Source organism: Lemur catta, chromosome 2, assembly GCF_020740605.2.
Source record: "Lemur catta isolate mLemCat1 chromosome 2, mLemCat1.pri, whole genome shotgun sequence".
In the NCBI taxonomy this organism is placed as follows: domain Eukaryota; kingdom Metazoa; phylum Chordata; class Mammalia; order Primates; family Lemuridae; genus Lemur; species Lemur catta.
Genome location: NC_059129.1, coordinates 27,191,145 through 27,198,965, shown reverse-complemented (window position 1 = coordinate 27,198,965; position 7,821 = coordinate 27,191,145).

The following is a 7,821-nucleotide window of genomic DNA, read 5'->3' as shown; positions in this document are numbered from 1 at the left end:
CTTGCCTGGGCCATGGAGAGCCCAAATACTTGGTCAAACACTATGCTGGGTGTATCTGGGAGGGTGTTTCCGGATGAGATTAACATTTAAATCGGTCACCTAAGTAAAGTAGATTCCCCTTTCTAACGTCAATGGTCCTCATGCAATCAGTTGAAGGCCTGAATAATTCAGAACAAAAAAGCTGATCCTCCTCCAAGTAAGAGAGAATTCTTACTGTCTTATGGCTTCAGAACTAAGATATTGGTGGAACTAAAACATTGGCTTTTCATGGGTCTCAAGGCTGCAAGCCTTCAGACTGGGACTGCGACATTGGCTCTCCTAGTTCCCAGGGCTTCCAATGTGAACTGGAGTTACACCCTTGGCTCTCTACCTTACCCTGCAGATCTTGGGACTTGTCAGCCTCTATAATCGCACAAACCAATTCCTTTTTAAATACATCCTGTTGGTTCCGTTTCTCTGGAGAACCCTAATACAAATATTTATTAAGATGTCTAATTATAGAATTGTCCTCACTTCCTGACAGCATCTAATCCAGAGTAAAAGCTCACTTACTTGAATCCTCCCCCAAATCTCCTAACAAGAGCCCAAATCCTATAATGAGCCCTTTCCAGCACCCTCTAACTGAGGTAAGTGTAGTCTCCCTTTTTGCAACAAGCAGTAAACCCAATTTGCTCAAATACGGGTTGTGTTCCTGGAAGTCTTCACAGTTGGTTTTCTTGTTTGTCATTTGTCATCCCCCAGATGTCTTGTTCACTGCTGTATCCCAGTGTCTGGGGCAAGGCCTGGCCCCACAGCAAGGCGCTCAATAAACATTTCCTGGGTGAACATGGGATCTTGGGAGCAGGCACCTCAGGTGCTGCTGCTGCCTGCTCAGCCCTGGACAGCACTCCCACTGGGTCCCCAGGGGGATGAACAGGTAGACAAGTGGATGGTACCCAAGGGCACTGTTAGTTCTCTAAAGGTCATTCCTGGCTGCCTAATAGTAGGTGGTTTTCTAGGGGCCAGGAGTGAGGAATTAGGGGAAGTTCTTGAGTGGCCCAGGTCTGCCATTGAAACCTGGGGAGGGCTTAGCCTGGGTGGCATCATGCACACAAACTCACCCAACATCACACTTCCTAGCAAACTGGTACCTCACCTTTCTCCAAGCACTCCACAAAACAGAGAATGTACCTGGAGTGTCTTTTCCTCCCTAGAGTATTCCCAAACAGCTTTCTTAAGTTGGTTTAAATGCTGCCTCCTCCTTGAAGCCTTCTCTGATTTCCCTTCTCCACCTCCCACCTCCAGGCAATAAGTTGCTCCCTTCTTGGTGCTCCCCCTGCTCTGGGTCCCAGTGGCCAGTGTGTTGGTTACCACAGCACCCTTACCATCTGCCTTCCCACAGGCCTTGGGGGAGGATTGGACCAGAATCCCAGCATCTAACCCTGGCCTGGCATAGAGTGGGTGCTTCCAGAATGCTTACAAACAGGGGAATAAAAAAATAAATGAAGAGTGAATGAATGAATGTGTCAATGAGATGACCAAGTGATGGACAAATGAATGAATAAGGAAGTTAACTGAGTGCAAGAAAGAATGAATCAACACTGAGTAAATAAATGGACATTCGGTGAATGAATGAACACACAAGTCAGTGGAAGAGCAGAGAGTTACAGAACCAGGAATGGGGGGCAGGCCAGGTGCAGCAACTCACGCCTGTAATCCTAGCTTTCCAGGAGGCCAAGGGGGGAAGATAGCTGCAGGTCAGGGGTTCCACACCAGCCTGAGCACAGTGACACCCGATCTCTTATCCGGAGAAACAAAAAACAAACAAACAAAAGAATAAAAAAACACTAAAAAACCAGGAATGCGGAGCAGAGTCTGGTTGGCAGGGGTCTCCCTGGCACCCCCAGCTCAGGGTCTGGCACAGAGCTGGTGCTTGGCAGATAGCTCTGGATGGAGGTTAAGCAATGAATGAATGCACAAAGGTGGGGGAGTTAAGGCATGTGGGTGCAAAAGAGCTGGTAATGTTTAAGTCTGGTCTAAGTTGTTGACATGTTTATCATCCCAATTTTAAGAGAAGGAACTGAGGCCCGGAGGAGAAAGTGACTGGCTCAGGGACACACAGGCTCAAACCCAGTGGTCTGGCCAAGGGTTCATGAGGGCCTGAGTGATTGTGTGGCTCAAGAGAGGATGGGACAAGGCCCCCAGTGGACCCTAGTGGGTGCTGTTCCTGTGGCACCTTCCTAGGGCTAAGGCTAGACTTGAGGTCCTGCTCCCTGAGATGAAGGTCACTTATCTCAACCACCGGATGCCCCACAAAAGGGGACTCAGACCCAGAGTGCCACCCTATCTGCCACCAGAGGGCAGTAAAGCCCCACCCAGGCCAGGCAGGTCCCAGCCATCGGGCGCCTTAAATCCACCTTCCCTGAAACCCAGAACTAGGCACCCAGGGAGCAAGGTCTACCCTCCAGAAGAAACTAGAACTTTGGAAACTGGCAGGCCTGGTGCCAAAGTCTGGCTTCACCTATCCTGGGCTTGGGCAAGCAACTTAACCTTTCTAAGGCTGTTTGCTTATGCACAAAATGGGCACAAGCGAACCTACCTTTGACACTGGCCTGTGGATAAAATGATGTGTGGATGTGCACAGCACAGTGCCTGATACTCAAAAGTAAGGTCACCACCTGTCCCAGTTTGGTCTCAGGACTGAGGGGGGTCCCAGGACATGGGACTTTCAGTGCTAAAACTAGGAGAGTCTCGGGCAAGCCAGGACAGTTGGTCACCCTGGAGGAGCAGACACTCCTACCTCAATCCTTTGGGTGGCAGTTGATAAGGTACTGAAACAGTAAAGCTTTTTACACATATCCCATAATTTGAGTTTCTCACTAAATAGTGAATCAATGGTCTTTCCACAATGGTCCTGCTGTTGATGATGAGAGAATAGATTCACCAATGGGATAAAAACAAAGATGGAATATACCCGCTTTGGAAGAGTTTGTCACTCGCTTATAAAGAAGAGCATACATTTACCATGCAACCCAACAATCTCACTCCTAGGCATGTACCCTAGAGAAATGAAAATACCTGTCCACTGAAAGACCTGTACGTGAATACATAAAGCAGCTTTATTCATAATTGCCAAGCACTGGAAAAAACCCATACGGCCAACAAATTGTGATCTGTCCATGCAGTGAAAGGCAGAAACTGTTGACATCTGCGACAACATGGATGAATCTCAAAAGCTTTTGAGTGAAGTTAGTTCTAAAAAGCTACATACAGCCTGGCCAGGCGCAGTGGCTCACACCTGTAATCCCAGCACTTTGGGAGGCTGAGGCAGGAGGATCACTTGAGGCCAGTAGTTTGGGGCCAGCCTGGACAACATACCAAGACCCCCATCTCTATAAAAATTTTTAAATAAATTCACCAGGTGTGGTGATGTGTGCCTATAGTCCCAGCTACTTGGGAGGCTGAGCCAGGAGGATCATTTGAGCCCAGGAGGTTTTGTGGTTGCAGTGAGCTATGATGATGCCAATGTGCTCTAGCCTGGGCAACAGAGCAAGACCCTGTCTCAAAATAAAAATAAAAAATAAAAGGCTACAACCTGAATGATTCCACTTACTTGACATTCTGGAAAAGCCAAAATGATAGGGACAGAAAACAGACCAGCTGTTACCAGGGGCCAAGGGTAGGAGGAGGGGATTGACTTCAAAGAGCCCAAGGGAACTTATTTGGGTGATGGGAATGTTCTAGATCTGGATTGTGGTGGTGTTTATGTGACCATATACGTTTGTCAAACTCATGGAACCATATAATTTAAAAGGGCGAATTTAATTGTATGAAAATTGTACCTCAATAAACTTGACCTAATAAAGAACGGTTGACTTGCCAGGTTGCCGGGGAGCGAAACCTCCATTGTCTGGGTGGCTTTGGGGCGAGGTCTAGCCTTTAGCCCACTGTGCCCACCCAAGGTCAGGCCCTGTAAATCTGCCCTGTCCAGTGTGGGGCCAAGGGTTGGGGCAATAAGCTCTCCAAAGCCCAGAGGCCAATGTGAATGAAGCCCCCACACTTCTACCTCCGGGCCCCACACACCCACGGAGCGGAGTCCAGGTTGCTCTGGCTGAGGCTGCCGACACCCCTCGGCAAGGCCCCCTCTGAGTCAGGCCACACCAAGCAATGGCAGGAGGTGCTTGGAGCTGCAGCTGGCATGATCGCCACCCTGCAGAGCTCCCAGTCTGAATCACTGAAACACCTCCCTATCTCTGAACTTGGACCCCCAAGGTTGGGGGACCCTGGGGTCTGCCGCTTGAAGGGTCCGGCAGGACAGACACATCACCCTGCCTGGGCTGGCCCATGCCTGTGCTGGTCCCTTCAGCTCTCTCAGCCCCTGACACTGCCTGTCCCACCTGTGCCCGCACACTCTCCCTGGGTGACCCACGAATACGTGGATCACACACAAATCCTCTGCTGAGTTCCACATACCTGAGCAGGCCACACTCAAAATGCCCCCAAATCCAGTGAGAATCAGAACCGCTAACCTTGTGGTCTAGCTTTTCGTAAACTGGGTCCTTATTATCTCATTAAATTATCACTAGAACCTTATGAGATAGATACTATATTTAACTTTTATATTGTGAAATAAAACATACACACAGAAAAATATACAAAAAGAAAACATATAGCTCAATGAATGATCACAAAGCAAATACCCACGTGATATTAAGTAGCACATTGCCTGTACCCAGTGCCCCACCCCCACCCTGCAAACCACACCTGTGTCCCTTTCCCCCAAAGGTAACTGTTCTCCTGACTTTAAAAGCAATTGCTCTCTTGCTTTCTCTTGTATTTTTATATGTTTACCACCTAAGCATCACCTCTAAAACCCTAGTTTAGTTTTTCCTGGTTTTGGAACTCTTCATACTTGGAATCAATCAGAAAGTATTTTAAATATCTTCTGTGTCTCACCTGTCGTATTAGTATTTTGTCAAAAAGAAGCTTTTCATTCTATGTAGTCAAATTTATCATTATTTCTTTTGTTGGAGGATTTTTGTGTCCTGTTTTTTAATTTTAATTTTAATTTTTTTCTTACCACAAGATTGTAAAGAAACTTCTATATTATCTTTCTGATGCTTCATTGCCTTGCCTTTCATGTATTGATCTACAATTCACTTAAAATTGCTTATTGGATTTGGTGTAAAGGCCTAATTTCATTTTTTCCATATCGATGTTGAATTTTCCCAGAACCGTTTATTTGAAGAGGCTGCCTTTTTTCATGGCCCTAGTGCTTCACCCCAAATCTTCTCGGCACAAATTTTACTGTGGCTTTTGCCGTTGGTGAGTAGCTTAGCTCAGGTGTGTCCTGACAGCGCCCGGCCTCAGGTGCACTGCATAACTCGTTTCACAGCCCGGGGCCCCCTTGGTAACTCACCCGTGTGAAGCTCTGAAATTGCGAGGGAGTTAACGTTACCCGGGCAGTGCCTAACCAATGGTGTGCAGGAGTTGGTGGGTAATTGGGTCTCTCTTCCTTCTCCTCTGTTTTAATCTTCCTGGTCTCCTACTGTCCAGCCCTTTGGGGTCACTGTCCAAAATAAACCGCTCACACTTCTGGAAGGAACCTGGGCACAGGACATTGGTTCTGGAAGTAGCTCAAACAAGCAGCCCCTCAGGATGGTACTGTGGAATTGGATCGTGCGCTGGCCGGGCCGCAGTAAGGACCCTTTGCCGGTGGTGAGTAGAAAGGTGGTCCCTGGTGTGGGCTAGCAGCGTGGTTGATAGTACTCCCGCTTGTGATAGATTGAGTTGAGATGTGGCTAGATGGTGAAGCATTCTTGGCTTATGTGCCAACCGGTGGCACTTACAAGGCACGGGAGCAAAGGCAAGTGTAGGGACCGTTCTGCTGGTTGCTTTCTGTTAACTGTTTTAGAAGCCTTGAAAGGAGAAGAAATGCAGGCCCAGGTTAGCCCACCGCCAACTCGAGACAGGCTGTGGCAGTCAGCAGGCCTCCAAGGTGGCAGTTGCCGCAGAGGAAGCATTTAACACCAGGGAGACAAGACAGCTTGTCTGTGGAGGTCGTCCAGTCTCTGTCCTAAGGCACTCGGTGATTGTGCGGTTGGTCCCTGAATGGAGTGGCCACGTGCAGGGCTGAAGGCTGCGCACGGGCGCTACCGCAGGGGCTCCCTCTCCCCAAGGCTGATATATTAATATTTACTGCTGCTGCTGCTGCTGCATGTCCACACTGAATGGCCCTTGATAATAGCACTACCCTATGAGGAGCCCAGCCAACCTCTTGGTGACAAGAGTATTACATTGGCCGCCTTTCATCCTGGAGGCGGCATTGATTTGTTTTCCTGTAACTGATATTGTACCGGATATGAGCTTGCCTTTCCTACCTGCAGTATCTCTGCCAGCACCGGCATTCAAGGGCTTGCAAAATGCATCCAATTTGCTGGCAAGGGGTTCTGCACATCATCTCTTCAGACCAAGGATCATTTTAGGGCAGAGAAGATGCAACATCATGAGAGGAATATATACCACAATACCAAAAGCAGCTGAACCAGTTGAGCATGGAGTGGACTATCAGGGGCAGTGCCCTGAGAGTTTGCAGTAATATTCTCCAGGATGCAAGGTGTGCGTGGAACCTACACTGATGTATGGCGCTGCAGCCCCTGTAGTTAGAAGTCACAGGTTAGGGAACCAAAGGGTGGAAGTAGGAGCGGCCCCTGTCACTACCAGTCCAGCGACTCCCTTGGGGAACTTACACTTCTCTTTAGACTCAGGCTCAGTGGGGTGAGAAATTGTGATTTCTGGGTGTGGAAGAAACACTGGAGAACAAGTGAGGGTCCCGGGGATTTAAAGCTGTGATTGCCACCTGCTCACTTGGGGTTCTTCATTCCAGTGAAACAGCAGCCAAAGGAAGGGGTGGGAATAATTGACATTGCTTTGCAGGAGGCACTAGCTTGCTGCTACACCACCAGGTTACGGAGGAGGACATCCAGTATGTGAGGGATTTGTCGGGGACCATTTCTTGAGGCTTCCACATCCAGGGATAACTGGAAATGGATAAATGACAAGGGTAAAGCAGCTTAGGGACCTGATTTCTCAGGAACGGGAGTCTAGGTGACTCCAGGATGTCAAGGTTCTGGCCATGGGAGAGGGAAATCTGGACTGGAGGGTGGAGCGGGAGGTTGATGCATCTCAGCTGTGGCTCCGGGACCAGGTAGAGCAGTGAGGACTACAGGCTGTCTCATCACCCCTCCGTTAGAAGGTCTTCCGTAGGGATTGTGGCCAGGCATCATCCAGGGCTCTGTGATGGAGAGGAATAAAGGGAAGATATGACTGGGTTGGAGAGCTGGGAGGGCTGGATTGTACTGGAAGCACCTGTGCCCACTGCACGTCTTTGGACCCCAACCAGCTTCCTAGAGGCTTAATCCGGGACATCTTGTCTTAGCCTGATTGCGTATCTCTTGCTTTCTGCCCTGTGGCTTGCTTGGCACTCAAGCATTTACAAACCTTGAAGTGCAAGGGCACAGCCCATGAGGCAATTCTTGAGTCGTTGGGGACAAGAAATGATGGAAAGTTACTCCCTTCCTCTATTTTTGGGCAGACAATTCTGAGGCACGTTCTACACAGCTCCTCAGAGCTCCATCACCATCACAGTGGGATCAAACCCAGTGACTCACACTGATGTCTAGCTCTGTGTGTTAGCTTTCCCCCCTTCCTTCTTTCAACCTTCTCAGTCATGTACTCCTGTTTCCTGGGACCACCCCCAGGATGAAATACCTGCACGCAAGCCCTTGTCTCAGCTCTGCTTCCTGTGGAACACAGGCGTAGGTAATTTAGAGGTGGGCAATT